The sequence below is a fragment of the Polypterus senegalus genome, chromosome 6, assembly GCF_016835505.1.
Source record: "Polypterus senegalus isolate Bchr_013 chromosome 6, ASM1683550v1, whole genome shotgun sequence".
Lineage (NCBI taxonomy): Eukaryota > Metazoa > Chordata > Cladistia > Polypteriformes > Polypteridae > Polypterus > Polypterus senegalus.
The window spans coordinates 136,827,413-136,854,907 of record NC_053159.1 but is presented as its reverse complement, the minus strand read 5'-3'; the positions used below and the strand labels follow the sequence as shown (position 1 = coordinate 136,854,907).

The following is a 27,495-nucleotide window of genomic DNA, read 5'->3' as shown; positions in this document are numbered from 1 at the left end:
TTACATTTCGACATGTAAACATACATAAATTATATTACTGGTTCTCTGCTTTTTTTTCTCTTTTTCTATCTATTGTTTCTTAATCTAATTAGATAGATAGATAGATAGATAGATAGATAGATAGATAGATAGATAGATAGATAGATAGATAGATAGATACTTTATTAATCCCAAGGGGAAATTTACAATTAAGAATAATTAAGAACTTTGACTTTCATGTATTTTTGCAGTTTGATGTTTGATATTAGTTTGTTTTTATTATTATTGTATTTCTGTGAATATTTGGGAAGGTCTTGGAGCATGGGAAGTGCTACATAAATAAAAAGTGTTTATTATTATTATCATCATCATTATTAAGTTGATTATCTTCAGGTTGTCAATGTTTTGTTTTTTCTTTATATGTTTTCTCATACTGGAGTGAAAAGCCCTCAAACTGTTGGTTTTTTTTTTGGGGTGGGGGGGAGAATTCAATTCATTTTCATGTGAGATGTCTTTCTATTGGATTACTCCGAAACTTTCAATTTAAATTTTTCATTTTTTAGGCTTTTACAAATTAAAAAAGTAAGTTGTCTGCATTTACATGCAAGTTCATCCAGTTGTTGTCCCAGACAATTAACAATTAGATGCGTGCTTGACAGAACGGTTTCGCTAACTGTTGCATAGCATAACCCAAATATGCTACCCGTTTAAAAACTCCCAACACTAAATAATGTCTTGGGTGTGCATTCTATATGACAAAATCGGGTCTGCATCGAAGGAGTGACACTTCATAGGAGTGACATAAATACTGTATTAAAGGAGTGACATTTTATTGGAGTCACATAACGACTCACCTACCACACACAACTCAAAGTACACTCGCCAAAAAAATCGTTGTCGTCTCACCTATCACTTGGATGGTTTGTTGGATGGTTGTCACTCCTTTGAAATTTATATCTAAGGTTTCACTCCTCTGCTATAACATGTCACTCCTTTGAATAGGACCATGGTATATAAATCCACAATATCCCAGGGCATCACCAATTCCAAAAACTTTCCCTCGGCAAAGGTCTTTGTGTAGTAAAAACTAAAACAACACAACGAATAAACAGTTTTTTTCCACATGCAGCTGTTCTGACTAATCAGGTCTGAGCTGCTACTCAATATCTATGTATACTTGCACACAAGACTGCCTGGAATTTTTAATTCTACTCTTTATTTTTGTATTGCCCATGTATGTTGCATTATATTTGATCATTTCATATTTTATGTTCTTTTATTTACCTTTTGTGTTCTGTGTCATCTTTGTATGTCACACTGATACTATCAAGACAAATCCCTAGTACGCATTAGTGTAACTGGCCAATGAAGCGAATTCTGATTCTTAATTTACCAGTAATTTCCCAGATGCAGACCTAGCATAATTTCAGGGAATTTGCAGTATAATTGAAAAAGGCCATTCAGCGTACTGACTAGCACCAGACACTGTCAGGTCATCCATGCTGTAATTGCACCACAATTGTTGAAAACGTGTAGAAGGGTTTCTCCCAGTTTACTTTTTTTAGTTTTTTGGTCTATTATGGATATGGTAGCACTCATGGAGAAACAAGTTTATAAATAAATTTAGAAAGACTACAGACTAATACACAGGATTCCCTCCAAATCTGTAATAAATGACAGGCTCAAAGTTTACAGTCCCTTAACTAGAAAGCACAGGCTGGTAAAATGAAGACAGCTGCTTTTGCAATGAAATCATAAAATACTTTTATCAATATAAAATTAACCTGTTTTTAATTTACATGCATGTTTATCGAGGTGTCTGCTTTTGTTTATTACACATCAACGACTGAATGGTTTGCAAAAGCAGTACACAAAAATAACCCAAGCCATATGAGAAAAAGAAAAAAAGGGCAACCAACGACGCAATAAACCAGCAGGGTGCATCAGTCATCCTGCTAGCAGTGAAAGCTTGAATGTGATTGTCTTGTAGCCATCAAGCAGAAACTTCCAGCAACAGCAGCACCTTTGAATTTCACCAGGAAAACAGTTCCATCTGTTCTCTGTTTGTCAGTTTATACGTTGTGTGCCATATAGTATGTACAGTTTAGGTTTTCCTGCTGATATTACAGATACCATTGTTTACCAAAAATGCAGAGTTAACTAACAGTTTTTTGGAAATGGATAGCAATTAGACAAACCAAAAATTGGTCTCATTGGACTTCAGTTTCTCTAAGGGCAAGTATAATCAAGCCAAACTCAGCAGCACCAATTCTGCTAAAGTTAAGTGAGTAACAGTGAGAAAGGGATCTGAGAAATTCAAATGTAGTACCTCAACACCCAGATCATCAATTTGGACACATTATTAATTGTTGATTTCAAAGTTTAGAATTTTAGACCTCCAAATAATCCAAACCCAGCAGGTTAAAAGTAAAATACCTCTCAAGTGCCAAGATCTCCAAAAACTGTAGCTAAATTAGACTTCCTGGCCAATGATGAAGTGTCTACCTTATTGCTGCATGTCATCATTAACAATATAATTTTGCAGCAAATTGAGGTATTAAAGAGGAAATTCATATCTTTCAGCAACAAAGCTAAATGTAAATGTCTGAACTTTGTGTCTGGCCCCTTACCACATTATATAGAGACAATGTGGTCTGTAGCAGATTGTGTTCCATTCACTGCAAGATATCTTTGGCAATACAGTTGGACCTCCTCATTTACAGGACCCTGGTTCTAGGATCTCCTGTGGATACCAAAATCTGTAGATGCTCAGGTCCATTATATAAAATGGCATAGTATTTGCACTTAGCCTACACACATATACTTTAAATGATCACATTTACTTATAACAACTAATACAATCTAAATGCTATAAAAATGGTTGTTATACTGTATTATTGAGGGAATAGTGATTTCAGCACACAAGATGCCACTTTGCAAAAGATTGTTAATTTTGCCGTCATGAGATAGCACTTTACGCTCCCTCTTAGCCTTTGAGGGACTTCTATGGAGCATGGAGTGGTGGCTCTCTGGCTTAAGGATCTGGGCTGGTAACTCGAAGGTTGCCGGTTTGCATCCTGGCAGTGACAGAAGGAATGTCATTTTGTTGGGCCCTTGAGCATGGCCCTTAACCTGTAATTGCTCAAGGGGCAATGTACAAATAGCTGACCCTGTGCTCTGACCGCAAAATTCCATATATGTCTGATAAGTAAGTAAGTTGGGGTATGTAAAAAATGGCAAAATTATAACACAAGAAATTGTATTTGGCGAATAAATGATTAAAAAAAAAAAAATCACTCAACTACTTTTTTTAGGATCTATTATTTTGCAAAAACAAACACACTATGTTACACCAAGGTCCACAGTATATTACAGTCAGAACTGCCTGTTTAAAGAAACGCAGGCAGCTCTGTATGCGTGCCCCCATTAGTAATGATGGTTTAGTCAGTTGAAACTTTACCAATTCGTTTACAGTGTACCAATTACCTACAGGCAGTCTGTGTGTGTTCAAGTACCAATTCTAGCTTGCACAGCCATTTGCACAAGCACACGCTGCTTATAGATAAACATACCCAAGCTTAAAGCCAGCACCCTGGCCAAGTATCTGCAGCCTGATGAAGCGACTCGCTTTTATTGAATTGAGAGGTGGGCAACATTTTAAGGAAGTCCAATTTCAAAAAGAACTTGTTGGTTATTGCTTGTTTAGTATACTTAGCGTGAGTATCTTTATGTTCTAGAATATGTGTATGTCTTTTGTGTTAAGTTTAAGAGCTCCCGTACTGTGGGAAGTGTAAAGATGGAAACTGTTTCCTAACTTAGCAACTGGTAGCACTCAGAAGCCAAGGAAGGATTGATGAGTAAGACAGAGCTTTCCTTTATACAGGAGGGGACTGCTGGAGAATGGGCAGTAGAGCAAGGGTACTTCGTATAAGCTGAACTAGCCAACCAAAAACTAGTGTGGGGTCTCAGCAATTGGCTGCCATATAGGAGAAGTAAGTTTACTCCTAAGAGATTTTTTTCAACTCAGCAGTTGTTTGTTTTTTTTTTTTTCTTTTAATATTTTTGCTCCGCAGTTGCTTTAATCCACGGATACAAAGGTCTAACTGTAATTCGGATGATCTTTGGGGAAGGTGTGGATTTTTTAAGATATTGTGTTCACTGTAACTAGAGGGGACATTTAATTGTCTCCTAATTGCATGGCTGCTTAATCAGAGCAGCACTAGATATCAGTGATCTTAAATCACAGGCCATTTTCTGTAGCTGCTACCCACAAAATTCCTATTGTAGAGTATGTCTACAGACAAAAGTTCACCTCAAGGAGCCAATTGCCACTAAAAAAAAAAAAAAATTACGAGCCAACAGTTTTGATTTAGGGGCCAAATAATCAAATGTCAGTCAGTCAGTCATTATCCAACCCACTATATCCAAACACAGGGTCACAGGGGTCTGCTGGAGCCCATCCCAGCCAGCACAGGGCGCAAGGCAGGAATAAATCCCAGGTTGGGCTACCAGCCCACAGCAGATAATCAACTATGTAAAATATTAATCTTTCAGTCTCTTACCTTTCTAACCTTCATTTTTTTGTGTGCCTAATTCTTTTCCTTCTCATTTTCAGTGCATCCTTCCCTTGTACTTTTGTGTCTGTCTTGATAATTTGAGTAACTGAATATCATTATAACTTTCGAACTATGTGCAGTCATTTAGAACAGTGTATTTTATTCAGCTTCTGAGTCAGTGTCAATGAATATCAGTGTCAGAAGGTCATCCAGTATAATTTGGTCCTATTTTCCTCTTCTTTGAGGTAAAACAGCAACCTTTTTAAATACATTTTGTAGAATTTTAACCGTGCATTGTTCATTTTTTAAGACAGCAAACATGGGGAATTCGTTTCTATGGGTCTGCTCCAGCTGTGGAAATGAGTGTCCCCTCCAGTGGATAGGACATAAAGGGCACAGTGAAAACAAAAGTGTAAACAGAACAGTATTTTAATGACAAAAGCTCCAGTGGATGAGATGGAGAAGCACCTTACATATAAAATGGTTATGTACAGTCTTTTAAAATTCATTTTGTACAATTTTAGCTATGCAGTGTTCATTTTGCAAGCAGCTTACAGGGGCACAGATTTCTACAACAAAGGCTCAGCTGTGGAAATAATTATCACGTCTGGTAGAAGGGGTGGAGAAGAGATATGAATGTGCTATACCAGACTGCCTGATGTGTTTATTAAACACACTGTGCACTATTTTAACTACCCAGTGTTCATTTTGCAAAGGGGCATAAGTTTTTTAATTATGACATGATCAGCTGCACATATGTAATATACATATGTAATATGTAATATACAGTGCACTTAAACAATGTTTATGTTTAATAGGATAATCTGCTGTGAAAATGAGATCCTCACCCAATTTAAATGGGTGGGCATGATAGGCAAGGGATTTTGTTTTGTTTACAGAACTTAAACTATTTCATTCACAGGGTTTTAAATCATTCATATGACAGGTAAAATGTGTGTTTCACAACAATGCCTTTCCCATAGAAATGTGTTTATTTTTTCCTCTTTCCCCCCCCCAGAGGAAAAACATAAATAAACTATAGTTTTAATAAAGTAAATGTTTAAGAGCAAGTCACCACATATGACATTGAACTGAATTAGTACATTTATTTTAACAATATGTCTTTTAAATATCTTTGTACAGTGTTATTGGATGTTGAATAATGAATTATTATTGCTATTTTACTACATGTTATTTTCTTTTTTTTTATTGGATTTTATTAAAAGCAAATAACATTCTATACAATCAAGTAAAACTTAACAACACTAAATTCTACTAAATGTTATTTTCTGTATTTCTCTGTCGATGAGCTCTTATTGAAAAATTCATTGGTAACAGAACATATAGTGAACGTGCTAAAATGACTTAAAATTCAACTAACAAGTGGCATTTACCGATACCATTTTAACAAATTTTACTTTCTGCTGTCAATCATCGAGCACCCCAGTAATGTATAATACACGTGTAACCTTAAAACACAGACTTCGGGAAATCACTACGCAGGAGGCAACAGCGGACAGGCGGGTGCATGTGCATGTGCATGTTTACTGATGGACAGGCCAATATTTTGCAGTAAGCATGCATGAAATTAAAAGAGAAACAGCACACAAAGATGTCATGTCAGCCACACTATTTGCATCTCCAAGTCTGTTCTCATTTTTGTTGAGTTTAAAATTACAACGATTTCATTCGCCACTGTCGAACAATGTAGAAATGACAATTGCCAAAAGGGCAGCAAAGCAAGCATACACACAGATCACACAAAATCCCTAGGTGAGTACTCAGAGGCTGCACACACCAGCAGGCAGATGTCCGGACAGGCATCTTAAAAAACTTCTCTGCACCAGGCCGGGTATCCTTCATGCATCAAATCCACCACCATTATTCTAGTCCAAAAAAAAAAAAATAGAGACATCTCATACCTAAATGACTATTGCCCTGTAGCACTCAAATCCATTACAATATGAAGAAGAATAATAATTTTATTTATATATCACCTTTATCATCAAGTGCTTCAAGGGGCTGGTCATGACCCACATGAAAACACAACTCCCCGCATCACATAAACACTGTCCTTCCATGTCTCATTTGGACAAGAAAAACAACTAGGCCAGAATGCTGTTGATTTACTGCAGTTCAGCATTCAATACCATCATCACTCACAACCTGATTGAAAAGTTGAGACTACTGGGCTTCATTTCTTTTTGCAACTAGATTTTGTAACACGTCTGACTGCAAGTCCAACAGACAGTCCACACTGCAGAGACCATCATTGGGACTTTACTTCCTTGTAGATGTGTTCACAAAGCTCTGGATCTAAAAGGCCCCCAGGACTGTGGAATATCTCTCCCACTATCTATTTTCCCTGATCTATCTAACAGAAGGAAGCAGAGTCTGTGAACCAACATTGCCAAACTTAACAACAGTTTCTTCCCAAACGCGGGGAAGCACCAGAACACAATGTTACCCTCTGTTCCTTGCGTCTTCCCCTTATGATAGACTCTTATCTAGTTAATATTCGGTTTTTCAATTCCTTTTCATTCCTTGTCCACCGCCTATCATTACTAATTGTGTTTTTAATATGATGCTAATTTGTACAGATGTTACTCCTTGCTCAATGATCCTTAATATAAAAATTACCCACCCCATTGTATGGTCAAAATTATTGTTTAAATATTATACTGTGGCTATTGAAACTTAAATTACATACAACTGTATAAAATACCAGTCAAACATTTTAGAAAACCTCAGTTTTTTATAGAATGCACAGTTTAATGTCTTTATAATTCATGAAATCAAGGCATAGAATAAATAAACAATGTCAAATAAAAAAATAAGTCAAGGAATTAAATGTATAAAATTGTATTCAATTTTTTCATTCATTAAAGTAGCCACCTTTTGCTGATATAGCAGCCAAACTGTGGTAACCCTTACGATTCAGAATGCCAGTCACTCTGTGCAACTCACCAACTCTGCCTCCAACAAAAGAAACACAGACCATTTCCTCTCCATGTTTGACAGCTGGTGTCACACAATGAGGAACCATCCTTTCACAGGCTCAATGGTGTACAAACACCCTGTGCAATGAACCCAAGATGTCAAACTTTGATTCATTGGTCTGTAAGACTTTCTTCCAGTCTGCAGTAGTGCACAACAGGTATTTCAAGTGACGTATTGTGTCCTTTAAGGAATGGCTTTCTTACTACCACTCACCCTGTTACACCTGCAGCATAAAGTCTCATCTTCACAGTAGAAACTGAGACTTGTGTTTTTCAATCACTGTTAAGCTGTACTTGAAGCTGTTGTGCTGTGAGGTGCCTATCATACAAGCTGGTGACCTCAAAAACTTAACTTCTGATTGGGTTGTGACTTTGGGTCTGCCAGATCTCTTCCTATCAGAGTTTCCACCAGTTTCCATTTGCCTTTGGATTGTGTAGGACTCCTTACTTACCGACACTGATTTTTTTTTTTTGCAATTTTTTGAAATGAAAGGCCTGCACTTCTAAAGTTAATAACAATCTGCCTCATTTCATTTGTTAATGGCAGTTTCCTTGCTTTATCACTGGAATTTACAACTTGTTATATTGTAATACTCCAAGAAGTACTTCAGATGGTGTAGTAACACAGTCTGTTCCAACTCTACTTTAAGGCAGACAGAGGGTTTTTAAGTAATCAAAAGAAGTTAGAACACCTGTGTAAATTGTTTGCTTCAACTTGCAAGGCTTAATTTACTTTAATTGCTGCAGAACATCTGTAGGTTTTAACCTATTAGTTGTTCCCTGAAGAAGGCCCATTTGTAATATTCTGCAATTTCCTTTTTTTCAGTTTTAGCTAACCCAAACTTTAAATTATTATTATTATTATTATCTGGCAGTTTACAGCTTACCTTTTCATCATTTTAGGTCATTCATTGCATTTCGACTGATTAAATTTGAAGAAAAACTGGAAAAACTGAGGGGTTCTAAAACTTTTGACAGGTAGTGAGTGCATACATTGTATTTCAATAAGACCAACTTGACATAATTTGATTGAATTGACATTATTTTGTGTTTTAAGTCACATATTGTTACAGTATTTTCTGATGAACAAAATGCTATAATTATGTGACTAGATATCAACACAGCGTTTGACATTGTTGACCACTCTTTCCTGTTCTGTTATATACCCTGGAAAATTACTCTGGGCTCCAATAGCATATCACAATTTTAAAAAAAAAAAAGTCATTCAAAGTTAATAAAATTGTGGAAATAAACATACTATGACACGGTTTTAAGCTGAAAAAAATTCTTCTTTAATTGTGTCAATCCTTTTGTGGTAAAAAAAATAAGTGTAACAGTATAAACAATAATTATAGCTACATTTACACTTTTTTCCTGAATACAAAAAGTGGAAAAGGTCCCATTTTACAATAGAATTGCTATTTATAATGAAAGTAAAATTGTTACTTCTAAATTGATACTAAAAATGTACTTTTTGTTTTAGAACTGGAATTTTAAAACATTTTTATCATTTAACATTCACCAACACATTCTTCAAGGTTTTTGCTAGAAATGCCATCCTATTAACAGTTTTTGGCTTAGTGCTACCCTGTGGCATGTGACCACTTTTCTCCCTGTACTAAATGCCCTTTCAGTGGATAAAATTGTGACAAGGATCATCATAAGTTCAAAATAATTAATTTACTGTAACATGCAGCAAGCAATTCAAACCATGTTCTGTTTGGATGTTAAGCTTAGATTCAAATGATGTTCGATGTTTGAGTTTGTACACTTCGATTCAACTAACTGCTATGGGGAATATAACACTTATGTTGCTAACAAGCATGGTGTTGTCTCCATTTAAAATTACCAAGAGCAATAAGTATTCTGTCCATTGGTTCAGCTCTAGTCCTGAGATCACATTTTTCCCCACTGTTAATAGTCATACAAATAACACAATTTTTTCAAGGTCCATGACAAGAGAGCCTCCCTTTTCAGCTACTGTAATTATTTGCCCGGATTGATTACCTGGGAAGTAAAAAGTCTGAAGGCATCTGTTTTTCAGTTCTAGTTGATATAGTTAATAGTAAGACTTGCTGTTTACAGTACGGCTCTGTGATCTGGCCTGACAATTAAGTCAACCGCTGGGGGAAGTAAAAATGCAGCATTACTTATTTCATTCATAGCCCTGACACAACACTATACACAGTGTTCTGGAATACACATTTGGCTAAAAATTGTGTGGCTCACTATCTTGTACCTTGGGTTCAAGGTTTAGTTTTACTTTCTGTAGTGGTTGTGTGTCTTTTATCATGTTGTATTCTAGTTTTTGCCGTTTTGGTCATAAACAGTGCCATCAGAAAATGATGCTTTAATCAACAACTGTTTACATGTCATGCTCTTTGATGTTTTGAGCCAAGCTCTGCTGTTGCACTTGCTAAGTGTCATGTGCTTTCCAGAAACTTCTTCATATTCATGAACATGAGCACTTTTCAGGTATTTTAAAAAGGTTATCGGTAGTGCCACTTTTAGCCACCACATCACAACAGCATAATCTGCAAAGCATTATTTCTTAGATATATTCGGAAATTCTAAAACTAAGCCAATTCCAAATAACTGAGGATCCTCCCTTTTGTAAAGCCAACAGGCCTCAGTTCCGTTTGTTTCTACTTCCTCTGTCACCCTTAATTTGCTTTACTTTGAAGCTGGTTTTCATAATGCAATTTGTTTGCTATTCTAGCAAGGAAGGTATTTACTAGTTTATTCAGCATTCACTACACTGCACAAGCTGAGGCAAACAAGAAAGTGCTGTTATAAGAGCATCAGACTGGGGCGCAGCAAGATGAAAGTACTCTCAAAGCTTTAGAGTACATGTACTCCATGCAAAGATATTCAATCCATTCTGGTATTGTGTTACTCAAAGAAGAAACAAATTGTGCCCCAAACTGAGTTTATACACATGTAAAACAATCATTACTTGATACAACCACTTACCTTTATAAAACCTTATTTTTGATAAAACAATTTGTTTAGTGATATAATTTACAAACCTTACACAATTCCATCAATTTAAAGACCCATAATTGTATTCTGTGTAGATATAAAAAGTAATCAACTGCCCTAGTATTTTCAGTCTTATCCTAAAGTGTAAAAAAAAGGGGAAGCACATTATTTGAGAGGAGGAGGCATGAGGTGTAAGAGTGAGAACGAGGAGCAGGATATGAAGCAGCAATTCAAAGGAGACAGAAGAAAGTGATGATCAGGATAGGCATCTGATCTGGATTCACTGGTGGAATGGCGATGGCTGGCAGATTCTGGTCCAGGGTCATGCAAGATCTAGAAATGGTGATGGCTGGTAGATTCTAGTGCAGGGTCATAAAAGATCTATATATGGTGATAGCTAGCAGATTCTGGTGCAGAGTCATACAAGATCCAGAAATGGCGATTGCTGGTAGATTCTGGTGTAGGGTCATGTAAGATCTAAGAGTAAAGGAATGTGTCACTACAAATTTTGGCGAAAGTTTCATTTCCCTTAGGAGGTCACAAAAGACACAGACATGCAGAAGTCATTTTATGATGCTCACTGTTTAATACTGCACCATTTATACATGCTACTGTGACTGATGCCAGAATTTACCATTATCCTTGCATTCAAGCAACATAAAACAAAACCAGACTTCTTGTTGCTGTTTCTAAAGACTGCATATATTTGTAAATAGCTGTTTTATTGCTTTGTGAGGTAGGGGTGGCCCTGGACAGAAGTTTGTAAAATGATTTGGTTTTATAGAGGCACATTGCTAATGTGTTTTGTTTATATTATTCTTCTGTCGATATAATTTTAATCCCCAGTCTTTTAATATGTTATTGGTGTTCATGGTTGATTGCTGTTCAAGTAAAATGACACAATAGGGTTGTGCAATCTCTTCTTTACTCATGGATCTTGTGCAATACTATGTTCTACATCAGCCAGAGCAGAGTGTCACAACTGTAATTGAAGAAAAAATAAATAAATAATATAATACATATATACTGTATATACACTCACCTAAAGGATTATTAGGAACACCATACTAATACGGTGTTTGACCCCCTTTCGCCTTCAGAACTGCCTTAATTCTATGTGGCATTGATTCAACAAGGTGCTGAAAGCATTCTTTAGAAATGTTGGCCCATATTGATAGGATAGTATCTTGCAGTTGATGGAGATTTGTGGGATGCACATCCAGGGCACGAAGCTCCCGTTCCACCACATCCCAAAGATGCTCTATTGGGTTGAGATCTGGTGACTGTGGGGGACATTTTAGTACAGTGAACTCATTGTCATGTTCAAGAAACCAATTTGAAATGATTCGAGCTTTGTGACATGGTGCATTATCCTGCTGGAAGTAGCCATCAGAGGATGGGTACATGGTGATCATGAAGGGATGGACATGGTCAGAAACAATGCTCAGGTAGACTGTGGTATATTATATATATATATATATAGAGATAGATAGATATATATATATATATAGATATGAGAACAACACTCATATCAATGACAAAACAATTACATTAACAACCATGTTATAACACATACATACATACATACATACATACATACATACATACATTGGCTTAGAAATGGTAGCAAAAGAGGAGTACAGGAAATGTTAACATTATGGGAGAAGTGCTAGGGACAAAGGTATTGTATACAATTAACAATACAATTATATAATATATTAACAAATTCACAACAAATAAGGAACACATGCTAGTTTTTACGTGATTTACAAGCAAAGCATACCCTCAAAAAAAAAAAGAAAAAACGCACATACAAATTTTTAAAATTCAGCCTTACAAAAGGCATGCCCACAAAAAAGAACTACAAATATTTAACTGAATCACATTTTTAACTTGTTACAACAAGCAGGAGGTCTAAATACTGTTTGCTTTGCATTATACTTTCAGTTACTAAAACTGTCACAATTGCAGAAATACATTCTCTTTGGGGATGAAGGGGGAAAGGGAAGAGTTATTGCCTAAAGGCACTGAAGGATTTATGTCTTGGAAAAACTCACAAAAAAAGTTCAGACACAAGGCTGATCATACTTAAGAACTGTAGCGGCTAATATCTCACCAATCCTCAGTCACTGCAGTGGTCATCTTAAGTGAATTGCAGCACACAACTGTGAATGTTTCGGAATTTTCACATTGATTTCAAATTATACTGTGAGGAGCAAAAGATAAGGGGTAGTCTGGCAGCCAACTGATGTACATAATGCTGGAAGAAGAAAAGTAGCACCATATAAAAAAAAAATGCACCACAGACAACTCAGTTGCAGTATGCTTCCCGTTGATAAACCACAGCATTTAACAAATTAACTTAAATGCACTATAAAATTGGATGCCACAATGCCTTTAATGCCATTAAATAGCCGATTGTTGACAAATGATCACATCACATTTAAATTTGTGATTTAAAATTTTTAGTATTTGTTAGTATGACACAAAGAATAGAATTAGAAAAGCCCCATACTGAATGTTTACAATGGAGAGAAAGCACATTAGCCTTTCAGTTAGTAATCAATTATTAAAACTTAACGTGGGAAACCCACATACAAATCCTTTAAAAATTACATTAAAGTAACCCAATTAGTCTGTCTTCTGCCTACCTTTCATGCACAGTTTGGCTGTAATCCACTTTGAAGTAACTTTAGTTCGTGAAACACAACAAAGCAAAATTTGATAGCCAACAACCTAAATTTGAAGAAGAAAGCCCTATTATATAATCGGAGCTCAACTGTTTGAATTGAATTGATGGTGGTTCAGGACAAATTAAGTCCACCAACAAGTTGACCAAATTCGTAACAATTACAATATTTAAAAAATTCATGCTTTTTTTGTTTCACAACGATATGCACAGTGTACCTAGTTTGAAGACTGCACATTAGAATAGGTTTAGAACATGGACATACAGCATCAAATTTGTAACAAACAGGAAGTTGCAGTAGTAAGGATGCAATCAATTATTTGGTGGTCAGGTTTGTTGAAAATGAATTAAAAGAAATGAACGTGATGGATTTAAAAACATATTTAAAAGTGCTTTCATAAAGATGTCTATAAACAGGCTGAGGACTGTAGGACACTGTAAAAACACAAACCTACCAGGAACGGTAAGTGAAAATGACAGGCTACATTAGTCGATAAACTTTAAGTTTATTTCTATAGGGAACTGATCTTTGGTCACCACAGTCAACTGAACAAAAAACAAAAGAAATGTGTGCTGGCATAGCCATTAGTGAATGTCTGGAAGGATGTGTGAATTATCTACCTTGATAACATACTATGAAGTACCTGATCAGAAGATTGAAAATTCCAAACGCCATGAACAGACACTACAACAACATGAGTGACACACTTCATTTAACATTCAGAAGATAACTCTATATACTGTACTGTTATAGATAACTCTATATACTGTAAATACTGTACGGCATTATTTGAATATACCTGCATGTTTTTGCAATCAGTTTGGTATGTACATCTAAGTGTGGTTTTTTTATTTACAACAAAACCTAAAACTGAAAATATTCTGTCAAAATAAAAACTAATTTAGGTAAGTAATTAAAAAAGTCAAAAGTTCATAAAACCAAATTGATGCAAAGATAAAAATTAAATGACAAATAAAAACAGTATAGAAACCAATTAAAAAAAAAAGAAATCAGCCTTGGTCTAGAACCATCATTTGTCATTAACTAGGTTTAAATATTTAATTACTTTGCAAAAGTTCCATTTAAAAAGCACATTACTGTTGCTTCATAATACAGTATTTGTCCAATACTAGTTAAATGTTGAGCTACATTTTTTTTTTATTTATTTACATTTTTTTGTATGAATATGTGCTATATAAATAAATGTTGATTGATTGATTCTCATTGTCACACAAGTTATCCACTCTCTACCTTTTCCTTCTTTTGTCTACCTCATCAAAATGACTGTAAATCTCAAAATAAAGTCCTATTTGATGAATCACGTGGTGCTATAGGAGACATGCTGTCTCTAGAGTCACCCAGGTAGTGATGCTGATCTGATCTTTTGTACTGTAGACTTTGAGTTTATCATCTTTAAATTGGTTCCTCAGACCACCCTAAAAATTACCTTAATCTTAAAGAGGATATTAAAGGAAAAGTTTATGAAGTTAGGAAATTAAAAAAGAAACTCAATTAGTGAATATGCAGGATTTCCCACTTCGATTCATGTCTTTTCTCCCCAAAAAGAGGTTTGTGGCTTGTGATGGCTCTATGAAGTGTGTTTTATGCAACATTCAGCTTACCTAGAGAATGTCATAATGGTAGAACCCACATAAAAACAGAGGTATGTTTTAAGTGTTGTAGCCAAGCCTACATTTTGATTAAAGGAGAAAAGTAATGGTTTGTCATGTAGGTTGAAATGGGGTCTGTGTAAAATTTTAGGTAAGCAGTTCAGAATATGGACATTTACTGCGTTAAGATTTTCACATTGGGCAGAATGCGAATGAATTGAACTATGTTCATTCACCCAATTTTGAATTACACATTTTCTGTTTCTTAATGGATTCATAAACAGTTTAGACTGCAATAAAATGTTTTTTGGCGGCACGGTGGCGCAGTGGGTAGCACTGCTGCCTCGCAGTTAGGAGACCCGGGTTCGCTTCCCGGGTCCTCCCTGCGTGGAGTTTGCATGCTCTCACAATGTCTGTGTGGGTTTTCTCCGGGTACTCCGGTTTCCTCCCACAGTCCAAAGACATGCAGGTTAGGTGCATTGGCGACCCTAAATTGTCTGTGTGTGCTTGGTGTGTGGGTATGTGTGTGTGCGCGCCCTGCAGTGGGCTGGCGCCCTGCCCAGGGTTTGTTTCCTGCCTTGCACCCTGTGTTGGCTGGGATTGGCTCCAGTAGACCCCCGTGACCCTGTAGTTAGGATACAGCGGGTTGGATGGATGGAAAATGATTTTGTCTTAAGTATCAAGGTGGAACCTCTCCATCATTATTGCCAGTCGACCTCTTAAGGACACGAGGCTGCTTTTGCATCCTTGGGTGAAAAACTGTTAATTGCAGATGTTCTCTTTGATGATTGTTGGGTTAAAAACAAAATATAACAAAAAGAATGGAAATTTAAACACAGACTGCCGCACAGAAATACAAACAATTAACACTGCAGTGATCACTAGTGAACTGATCTTTATTAAAAGCTACAAAAAAATCTATCCATCCATTGTCCAACCCGCTATATCCGAACTACAGGGTCATGGGGGTCTGCTGGAGCCAATCCCAGCCAACACAGGGCGCAAGGCAAGCAACAAACCAAGGGCAGGGCACCAGCCCACCGCAGGACACACACACAAACACACCCATACACCAAGCACACACCAGGGACAATTTAGAATCACTAATGCACCCAACCTGCATGTCTTTGGACTGTGGGAGGAAATTGGATCACCCAGAGGAAACCCACACAGGCACAGGGAGAACATTCAATCACCATGCAGGGAGGACCCGGGAAGCGGACCCAGGAAGCGAACCCGGGTCTCCTAACTGCAAGGCAGCAGTGCTACCACTGTGCCACCATGCCACCCCGCTACAAAAAAATAAATGAATACATGCGCTCATAGAGTAAATAATGTGTGACAAAAAAAATAAAAAGATGGCAATAGTATACACATAACAGGAACAGATTTCAACCACAATGCGATCTTCAAACTTTCTTGAAGGCAGAAAAAAAAAATGTAATAGAGAGGCATAAACAAAGGTGTGCAGATTTGAGATGAAGTAACTCTGTGTTTATAGAATTATTGAATCACAGATTGCATATCCTGATATTTTATAAGACCCTCAATATACAAGATCTATCACAAGCAGTCAAGAATTGGTACTTAAAGGTTTTATTTCATGTATGTAATTAATCTTAGGATCATTAAAGATAAACATGTTCAATGTATTCCTAAACATCTATTTATTTTACAAATGTCAACTAAAAGCGAGATTTGTATTTTGATCATGATTTTTAATAACAAGGAATAAATACGATGAAAGTATGGTTTGTTGACTTCAATATGTGGCCTGATCATATTCTGATACTTTATGTCCACAAACAGATTGAGTTTATCAGATTAAAAAAGAAATAAAATATATTATTATACAATTTGAATACAAAAAACAGATTTTTAGAAAAGTATGAAAGATTACTGCACTTAAGTCTTAGATAAATACTCACTGTTGGAATTAAAAAAATGAAACTTATGATGCTTCAATTTCTATTAGTTAGGAAGGATTTCTCAAGCTTTGTAAGTGCAGATTTATTTACATTTTATTTAAATGAGTATTACCACAGCCATGATACTCTGAAATAAAAAAGTAGACTTTTTAAAGTCTGGTTGATAAAAAATAAAAAGTTGATTTTTTTAAGACAGGTTTTCAAATGCAAGTATTGTGGTGATGTATATAGAAAAATGTTTCAGACAGGGACTCTGGAATAAGATAGGCTAACTCAAAGCACTCCTGACCAAACTCTTTACAAAGTTGCATTTTCACATTAAAAAGTTGAGAAATGAATTTATGGTAGGCATTAATTGTACTCTTTCACTTTTTGACTAGAAAATGGTAGTGGGAGGAAGATGGATGGATTTCAATGGCCGCCCTGACAGAGAAAAGGCTAAGGGAAGCTTACACCCCATGCAATTTAATAGCTTGGCAACATCTGCTGCAAGGGATTGCCAGATTAAAAGAAAGCAGTCCGAATGCCCATTTAAACCCTGTTATGGCCAGAATCTGAAGAAACAGAACAGCATTTGTCCGCATGTTATCCAAGAAATGAAGACTTTTAATGCTGCTTACTAAAATTTGCTATGGTTTACAACTTGATGAAAGCTTAGTTAACACCCTCCTGCCAAACTGACAACTTCTTCAGCAATATTTTCTAAAATTCAGTGGTGCAGAACAGAAACCTACATGCAAGGACGAGACATGCTAATAGTGTCAATTTTTAGAACTGATAAATATTAAAAGGAAACCTGTCACATACTCTAGATGGTTTAGCTTTACTTTCTTTTCTACTGATCACTAATTCGGAACAATAATTGCAAGAATTGCAATGTTAAATCTGAGAATAAGTGGCCACTGATCTGGAAAAATTACTGAAACTAAGCTCTCCTAGCAGAAAGGGGTTGGTACTAATTTCACACAAACTACCTAATATTAGCAATTGCATTATATCCTAAAATGCTCTCAGAGGAAACTATCTACTTCCTAAAAAGGAAACATTTCTTCTTTCTATTTGGTTTCTTTTCCTCATTCAACATGTTATTTGCGTAATATGTGCAAACACACACAATTATCTAAATGTGTATACATATGTAAATTAATTCTACAACTCCAATTCTTAAGGAAGATAACTTTTAACTTCATTACACCAACTGTCAATTTAGCACAACAAAGAGGAACTACACAGTTAATGATTTGTACAAATTTATCTCAAACTAGTCTTGCTCTGACAGTCATCCTAGAAATTGCGCAACACTCACTAGTGTAGTAGTCATCTATCAGACTGATTAATCAGTCACAGGTACACATAAACGAAATACAATAAAATGTCTGATGGAGTATTTCTTTACAGTAATTTTTTAATAAATTATTTGCAGCAAATTATTGGATGGAAAGTTCTGGATAAGTTAAACAGGGAAACAAATCCTCAACTTCCATATTAACCATTTCTCCTAACCAGGATATGATCTTGTAATTGTCATTCAGTCAGCCATATTCCAACCTCCTAACACAGGGTCATAGGGGTCTGCTGGAGCCAATCCCAGCCACCACAGGTCGCAAGGCAGTAAACAAACCCCGGGGCAGGGCGCCAGCCCACCGCAGGGCACACACACACACACACACACACACACCAAGCACACACTAGGGACAATTTAGGATCGCCAATGCACCTAACCTGCATGTCTTTGGACTGTGAGAGGAAACCCACGCAGACATGGGGAGAACATGCAAACTCCATGCAGGGAGTACCTGGGAAGCAAACCCAGGTCTCCTTACTGCGAGGCAGCAGCGCTACCACTGCGCCACCGTGCCGCCCAATCTTGTAATTGTTCCAATATAAAACACAAAGCCTCCTTTAAAAAAAAACAAAATCGCACATATTTTTAATTAATGCCTATTTTATAACAAGATTATTACAATACATTTTCACCGAGTGCAGACGCAAATGCACAGGTAAAATGCAAGTATAGGTTATACTAGTTCTAAATACATAATTAGTACATATAAAGATACATATTTGTTAAAACACACAGAAACCAAAGCAGAAACTGGTTAACATAAATGGAAATTAACAATATACTGTATGTCTGTTAATTAATTGATGAACTATGAACAGTGGACAACAAAGGAGATGAAAACTAAAAAAGAAAGTCAAAGTCAGATACAGTCATAGTCCTGCAAACTTGAGCCATTTAGCCGCCTACCCTTTCCTGGGAATTCTAGAATATTAATGATGAATATTATAGAAAAACAATATATAGCACTTATTTAATAAAAAATAAAAAAAACACTTGTACATATCGCAGAATAAACACTTATAAACATCCAGACTAACCAAAACTTAACATTAGGCTGTTGCCTCACTACACAACTTTTCCAGTAATGTTCAGTCACAGCCATCATCCACTGTGGCGAGTCATGGCCCACAGCCTTGAGTTCCAGCCATGAAGAGTGACATGCTCAGTGACTCTCCACAACAAGCTTGATTTTGTCATAAATTGTATGAGAGCAGACAAGAAAGGAGCACTCAGCTGGACGTACAATGCAATACAATGCAATGCAAAGAAAAAGAGACTTGACTGTTTGATGGCTCATGTGTGTGAAAGAAAGGAAAAACGAAAACATGTCAAGACTTCAGCCAGGTTCCCCACACCTACAAATCATTTGTATATTCACCAGTACTCTCAGGTAGTATATTAACTGGTTGTCAAAATGCAGCAAGCTTGAACTACTCTGGAAATGTGAAACTGTGCTGAAAGGGCATGAGGGAGTCATGTAATCCACCATCCCCTGCGATTCCTAGTCAGGTAATCAGCCATATTCAAGGTAACAATTCAGCAACTGGAGTCGTTAATTGTGACATGCTCTACAACTCAAGGTTCTACAGGGTGATGTTGGCCTAAATGTCCCAAGAAATACCCTGATACATGCCATTTTAACTGTAGAGAATGACAATGTTTGGCATGCTGGTTGCTGCTTCCAGCAAAGGAAGAAAAAGCAAATGATAATGTGGTGCTTATGTTTATTTCAGAAGATGTTGACCATAAACCATCTAAATGCCAAGAGCAACCACAAGATATTATTCATCATTATCACTTTATTTACTTGTTCAGAAATAATGTTATATATACAAAAAACACCACAGTACTAGTTTCAACAATAAAATCCCACAACTGTACTTGCATTTAAGCATGAAACATCACTAAATCACAAAAACTTACATTTTCTTATATCTGTAGAAAAGTAATGTTTACAACATCAATGTATTTTATTCCAAACAGAAAACTCTAAATTTTTTACAGTAGCAATCAAGAGTAAATTTTGTCTCATGTAATCATAGCCTATCAACACAAACTAAGCTGTCATTCAAACTAAGCTCTTTCATAATTTAACTTTTTTTTATTCTACAAGTATGTCAGAGTAAATATTTCTGTATTTAACTAAACCAAACCTGTGCTCAGTATCAAAACAAAGTAATGATTACTATTGTATACATGCGAAAAAATGAATCCATTCTACATTTCTGTAGAAACAAACTGAAAATTCATGGACTCAAACAGCATACAAACATCTCTGCCTATAGTCCTGCTTGTTAAAATCTTTTTTCTTGCATACTGTAGAGAAGTGAGGTAGCAATATGGTGAATTGGTTGTTGCTGCTGCCTCATAGGTCCACAATCCCAGGCTCAGATCCCACCCAGCTAAGCAGTGTGAAGGAGATTCCACATTGACCACCCTACACCAGCAGGAGTCCTACCTCGTACTTCAAATTATGTCCATGTCCAACAGTTAAAACATTGGAACAATCTAGACAATAACAGGCCATTCAACCCAACAAAGCTCGCCAGTCCTATCCACTTAATTCTTCTAAAACAACATCAAGTCCAGTTGTGAAAGTCTGTAAAGTCCTACTGTCTACCACACTACTTGGTAACTTAATCCTTGTATCTACAGTCCAATGCAAGTCAGCTAGCTTGGCATCTCTAAATTCCCCTAGTATATGTGAAGGTTTGTCTTGTGCTGGCCAGGTACCATACTGAGGTTTGCACACAATGCTAGCACTCTTTTGGAATAAATAAATTTTGAAAAATAAAGGATGATACTAATTCTTCTAAAATAACATCGAGACGAGTTTTTAAAGTCCCTAAAATCCTACTGTCTACCATGCTACTTGGTAGCTTAATCCTCGTGTCTACTGTATGGTTCCAAGCAAGTTAGGCAGCCTGGCAACTCTAAATTGACCTGGTATGTGTGAAGATTTGTCATGTGCTTGTCAGATACCATACTGAGGTTTGCACGCAATGCTAGCACTCTTTCGGAATAACTTAATTTTGAAAAATAAAAGGATGACGCAGCAGGGATATAGGAACCAATGCTTCAAGAATCCATAATGGATCAGTGTGCTAACAATTATGCACTGTAGGTACAAAAAAGGCTCCCTAAACGGAACACAAAATGAAAATGTGGATGTTCAGGAAAGAATACTGAACTACAGTAATTCTAGGCAGTGCTCATTTTACTTTTAAAATAACTGGAAAGAAGCCGGGAAACAACTACAGATGGACAACAAAACATAGCTTTTAAGCCTGGAGAGCAGCGGTCTACTGTGTAAGGTTTTACTGATAAATGACAGAGAGCTGTTACGCCAAACAATGCCTATTGATGGTCTCTTTTGTGTGCCTAAATTTGTATTAGGTCCTCAGCGTGCAGTTAAATGTGTTTACAGCGCATGTACACATTTACAGAAGGCTGTTAAATATTTTTGCTCTCTTCACGACTTATAAAGTAAAGGTTACCATCGCCTATGCCTTTTCAACATTAGCTAAAATGAGGAATTGACCATAAACAATTTAATGAAAAGACAGCCAGGCTCCAGCGCCTCCCCAAGTGAAAAGTTACTACTGTGCATACTGTATAGGTGAAGTGGCAGCTTAAGGAAGGAAGCTGGACGGACTGACTGGGAGCTGCACTTCTTCCTCTCCCTGCCCATAGTTCTAGGGTGTTGTACCGTGTTAGCCATTATGAATGTAGTACGAAGTCAAGCAAAATGACACATTTTATTGGCTAACTAAAAAGATTACAATATGCAAGCTTTCAAGGCAACTCAGGGCCCTTCTTCGGGCAAGATGCACCTAGTAAGTTACAAGTAAAATGCATAATTAAAAGTGTTAAATTTTGTCCTTAACAAATTGAATTCATTTGAAATGTAAAATGATACACAACAAAACTACCAAATTTAATGTCTTTCTGCTCCCTGTTTGTCTGTTAATTGATTTTTGGTCAAAAGTTAATCGATTTACAAGAAAGTGAGATTTTATAAATATTTCTCAGTTGTTTGACACCCTAACAGTAAACAACAAGAGGATCTCTGGCGTGTTAATCTTTTCTCCGTTTTTAAGACAGAAATCTAACTGTCAGGCAGTGTTTAACCAGTAAATATTTAACATTAAAGATTTACAAGCGTTGGCTAAAGTCCATTACATAACATAAAAGAAGTGCAAAGAGAAGTCGTCCTACAACTGTGGGCAGATGATAACTTGTCAGCCATCTACTGACTTTTCTAGAAAGAATGAGCTGCACGCTGGATGCTGGCCTTAAACCAGGCAGTGTGGACGCTGTCACCGACTCCGCACGCTACGCCGTTAACACTCTGGCCATTGTTCCTTTCATGATCCCGTCGTTCTTGACAGACGCCAGACTACAATGAGATTTGTGAGCCTAACGCAGCCCTTGACATGAAGGCCAACCGTAGTGGTCCTGTAAAAACGAAGCGACAACATGAAATGAAGTGGCCTTTCGTGAACCTGTCACACAACAAACCTCGTGCTGTTCGCGACACTCACACGTTTACGGGCAGAAACGATTTAAACGAGCATCCGCTTTGGCACGTCACCTCCCTGAGAGGTGTAAATGACGGCACGGGACCGCGACATCGAGCGCCACTGACACAAGCCACCCATTTCGCCAAAGCAGGTGAAGTAACTGGAGGGGCACCTCATCGCAGCAGCACCTTCCTCTCCAACCTAAAACAACTTGGCTGTGAACAGAATGCAGATCGTGTCTAACTCTAGTGTTTACCTTCCTCCTGTTCTTCTTCGTCGTCGTCGTCGTCGTCGTCCTCCTCCTCTTTCAGTGGAGTAAATACGAGAACCCACTGGCAGACCGACGCTGCGGGCGGGCAGACGTGCTGAAAACACTGCGCCTCAATATACCTTCAGTGCCTACCGCTAGCAAGAAGAGCAAAAAGACGAACTCACCTCGCAGACGTTCGCCCCCATGCCTAAATTCGCTACATCCCTGTACATCGGGGTTGTCTTTCTCATCTGCAGTATACAGATACACAAACAAATTAACTTAGGACACTTCCGGCTAACGTGAGTGCGATCGCCCTTTCTGCAGTAGCCACAGCAAAACACGAAAGGCACTGAAACCAGAATGAAGGCAGTCAGGGACCGTGTGCAGTTTCCTGTGCTCAGCCTAAAACGGCGAGCGAGGCTCCCCTTTCTTAAAGGGCTGGTGCTTGTGTCAGTGAGCCTGGCTGTATGTGTGTATTATATGCAGGCAGGTGCGGGCTTTGAGTGTCGTTTCAATGTTTTTGAGCATCACATGCAATACAATGATATAACCGTCTGATAAGTTGTAGCATTTGTTTACTGCGTGTAATTCCCTTCCGACGCCTATGTGTATACTTTTGATAACGCGTACCTCCTTCGAATTCAGCGTTGCCAGTTCACATACAGTATCACATACAGTATGCTGTTAGTGACGTAACCTGCCAGTGAGTTAGATACAAAACATTAAAAAAAAAATCAAGCGTACTCGGTTTAACTGATAAGATACTTAGCGTGTTGAAACAATTGTATATGCGCCAATGTTTAACCGTTTGTCAGTTTCGCATCAAGCAATCGCCAGTACTCGGAGCACATCCCCGTTTAAGTATCAGGAACCAACCCTGGACGGGACGACAGTCTAGCACACTTAAGGTCAGTTATGTTCTGTAAATCAGTCACCGAATGATTAATTTTATTAACACTTGATGTTAATAGTTTCGTCCATTACTGTCAATTCAGGCCATTCGCTGTTCTAAAATGAGTTATATAATTTTATTTTTATACATTGTACAGTAATTGCTTATAATTGTAATCAGTTTATGGCTGGTTGTTTTTATAAGTTCTGTTTGCGCTATTTTAATATAATACAATGTACTGCTGTAATAATAATCATTTTCTTAACTTACAATATCTGACAGTCCAATCTGGCCTGGAAACATCAGGCGCAAGAGAAAAGCCGAAGCTTGGTGGGACGTCAACCAAAAAAATAATCCATCCATTCATTCATTGTACCAACCGCTTCACTTAAACGGACGGTGGGGGGCATTAACACACTAATTTCCAGTGTCCTGTTTAGAGATCATCTTCTTAAAAATGTTAACAGTGACAGTCCATTACTACTTCCAGTCCATTATTACAGTCCATTATTACTTCCATTTATAAATAACTTGTTTTTAAGAAATTGCAACATAATGGGTTAATATTGGAGCTTACCCCAAGACGTCAGGCACAATGTAGAAAACAACCCTGAAGGGGGCGTTGGTCCATCGCAGGACACCCGCGCACATCCATCAGTACGTCCATTTTACAGCCCCCTTACTAATTTCCGGGCTAGACGGGTCGGCATTTACACTCACACACATCATATAAAATATTTATTTACTTAGTATGCACTATCGTCTAACCAAACCCAAACGTTTTTTGGATTTCATATTGTAATGGAAAAAGACTTCAAAAAGACGTGTGGAACCTTAGCAACATTGTACAGAAAAATATTTGGAAATCTGATTTCTCCTTTTAAATAAAGCAGTCGAACTATAATATAATGTACATGTATTTTTTCCGTCTGATTTTTATTTTATTTATATTGTATAAATACCTGGTGGCGCAGTGGTAGCGCTGCTGCCTTGCAGTAAGGAAACCAGGTAAGGACACTCATTGCATCCTGGGTTCTCCCTGCCTGGGGGTTTGCATGTTCTCCCTGTGTTTGCCTGGGTTTCCTCCAGCAGTGCAAAGACATGCAGGTTAAGTTGATTGGCGGTACTAAATTGGGAATAGTATGTGTGCTCGCACTGCGATGGCCTGGCTTTGTTCCTGCCTTGTGTCGTATGCTGGGTAGGTTAGACTCCAGCACGCCCCGCGACCCTGTTCAGGCGGGTTAGACACGGGCTGACTCACTGTTTAAGCACGCTCTCTAGAAAAGCACATATCTGTGTTAAAGACGATGCTTCCTTTCACATACCTGCTAGCATGTCAAGGTGACGAGTTCGTGGAAAGGGTTTAATTTTGGATTGAATGTAATCAAAATTAAGTATATAACAAAACAGTTGTCAAGTATTTCTGGCAGGTGAGCACGCGGATACATTTCATAACAGGAATTAATTTTACTTATTTCAATCCCACGTTTACCTGTGCGTCTTCTGCATAGTACTTCTGTAATGTCATTTTCTAACCCGCTCAGTCCTTACAGATTTGCCTCTTCGCTTATTGTGAAAGGGACGTACAGCACGCGGGTACCAGTAACTCCTGACACTGAAGAGGGGCCCGTCGTTTATTGAAAATTGTGATTTTTTTCCAGCTTTTCTTGTCTCTCCTGAGCACAGTTTTAAGCGTCCGGAGGAAGTCTTCCAACACGTACTGAGGGGGCGGTAGGCGTGGGAGGTCTCAACCACCAGCTGCCCCTTTTACTCTCAATGCACCTCTTTGGACGGAGCGCCATCTATAGGTGGATTGTAGAAACAGGCGACCTGAAGCGTCCACTCGTGGCTGCGGTCCCGATGCTGCAGTCCAACTGTTAGATTTCCTGTTATTAACGTATTTTCGAAGGACACGCCTACTCTTATTCTAGTCACATCCAGTTTTTTTTCTTACAGCTGTTTGGCTCAGTTTAAGTTCAACATTTGGGTGAGTCACATTTGGAATATGAATGCACATGTACTGATTCCGGGGAGTCACCGTTCAGTTCCAATGAATGGCGAAGGTGCACATCACTCACGTCGGTTTGCCCCGTTTAAAGGACATCCACGGTGAGGTGCTAGTTTGTCAATTATTTCTAGAAACGATTATTTATTTGGAAAAAGACAGAACAATGCAGGCCATTACTCAATGAAATGCAGACTGCCATTAGTTGCTGGTGGCGCTGGAAGGCCAGAGGTTAACATAATTTAGAACACACTGATTTCATAAATGCATCCCGAATATCTATATACACTCCTAAAAATAGTGTCTCTTTAATGGTACTTTATGATTCTTTATTGGATTGTGCGGATCCTCATAGCTCCATTGTTTGACAAAGCACCATTTCATTCTGGGTTCCCTGCATATGACGTTGGTTCTTTGTGCCTTGAAAAACCTCCTAATATGTAGAAAAAAACTAGAAATCTTTAATGTATGGTAGGCCAACTAAAAGGTCATTAACAGATTAAGAAAACTTGAACTTAGCCTATGTTGATGAACGTATACAGCAAGAGTCATTTTAAAATTAGGAAGCCATTGGTATTTCACAACTTTGTTAACAATCTAGTCATGGTTATTTACTTTATGGAGGCTATCACGGATCCAAATAAATAAAAGTAATTTTTGAAAATTTCATGTGGCCAGGTATTTTGGAAAAAGAAGAAACAGTTCACCTATGGCATCACTCTAAAGGACCACTCTGGCATCTTTATTTTTAAGAGTGTACCTGAGTCCAAATCAGTCCATTAATGTATCGAAAGCTCATCCTGGGTATATGGCAACTTTGTGGTCACTACTGCTCCAGCAACCTATTAACATTTACTGCAAAAATAGAGGGTTCAGATGGTGGAGTGCTGTGTTGATGAACAGGTTACACGAAAAATACAAATCTACAGATTTCGCAGTAATGTGAGGAAGTGCTGTCTCATCAGGGTGGGTTCATACTTTGTCCCATTTCCAGCTTGCCACAGTAAACACTTCACTGAAACAGAGGTGCTAAAATGTATGTCCACACTAGGACACATTGTAGGATGTAAAATAGATAGATAGATAGATAGATAGATAGATAGATAGATAGACTACTCTCCAACCACCTTAATACAATTCTGGGTAGCACAACCTCAATAGCACTGGGTGCAAGTCAAGAACGGGACAGGACATTACTGAGTCTGTCTCCACACCCATACTGGGTCAGTTCAGAGTTTAGTTAAATCGGAAAAAAAAACAGAGTACAGGAGGAAAGAGCATGTAAGCAAAGGAATAAAAACATGCAACTCAATATGAGTAGACTCACAATATTGGAGTCCCATGAGGCAGCAATAACATGTTTAAATTAAGACAAAGATTAAAAAAAAAGAAACTTACCAGCAAAGTATGATTTTTAAAACACAAATCTACAACTTGCAGTTTAATAAACCTTGAATCCCGTCTGGCATTAGTTTCTGATTTGTGTCAGTTACTGCCAGGATGTTCCCTGCTTATCTTGTTGCTGTACAACAAAAAATTGAGCTCAGGAAATGGCTGAAAGGATCTTTAAAAAAGAAATTATTGTACTCAGCTGTGTTCAGCAGGAAAAGGCAAAAGTGAGTAGCAGGGTGTTTTTTGTTCCACCCTGTGAAACACAATATAGAGATACAATGTCTACCCTGCTTCTAACAAAGCATTAGCTGTGGTAACTAAGGTACGTTAAATGCGTTGAG

The 27,495-nt window shown here is 37.5% G+C and overlaps 1 protein-coding gene across 7 annotated transcripts in view; it reads right to left on the bottom strand.

Annotated features, from left to right (window-relative positions):
- The window catches only part of mgat5 (alpha-1,6-mannosylglycoprotein 6-beta-N-acetylglucosaminyltransferase), a 242,741-nt gene extending 215,485 nt beyond the window's left edge, over positions 1-27,256 (bottom strand). For 2 of the 7 annotated variants that reach the window (XM_039757303.1, XM_039757304.1), the window contains exon 1: positions 25,250-25,521. The gene's annotated coding sequence lies outside the window, so the exon portion shown is untranslated. Of the gene's footprint in view, positions 1-22,868; positions 23,253-25,249; positions 25,522-27,160 lie in introns of those variants that run through there. The other 5 variants (XM_039757300.1, XM_039757302.1, XM_039757299.1 and 2 more) reach the window with 3 other exon arrangements.
- Between the last annotated feature and the right edge of the window lie 239 nt (positions 27,257-27,495).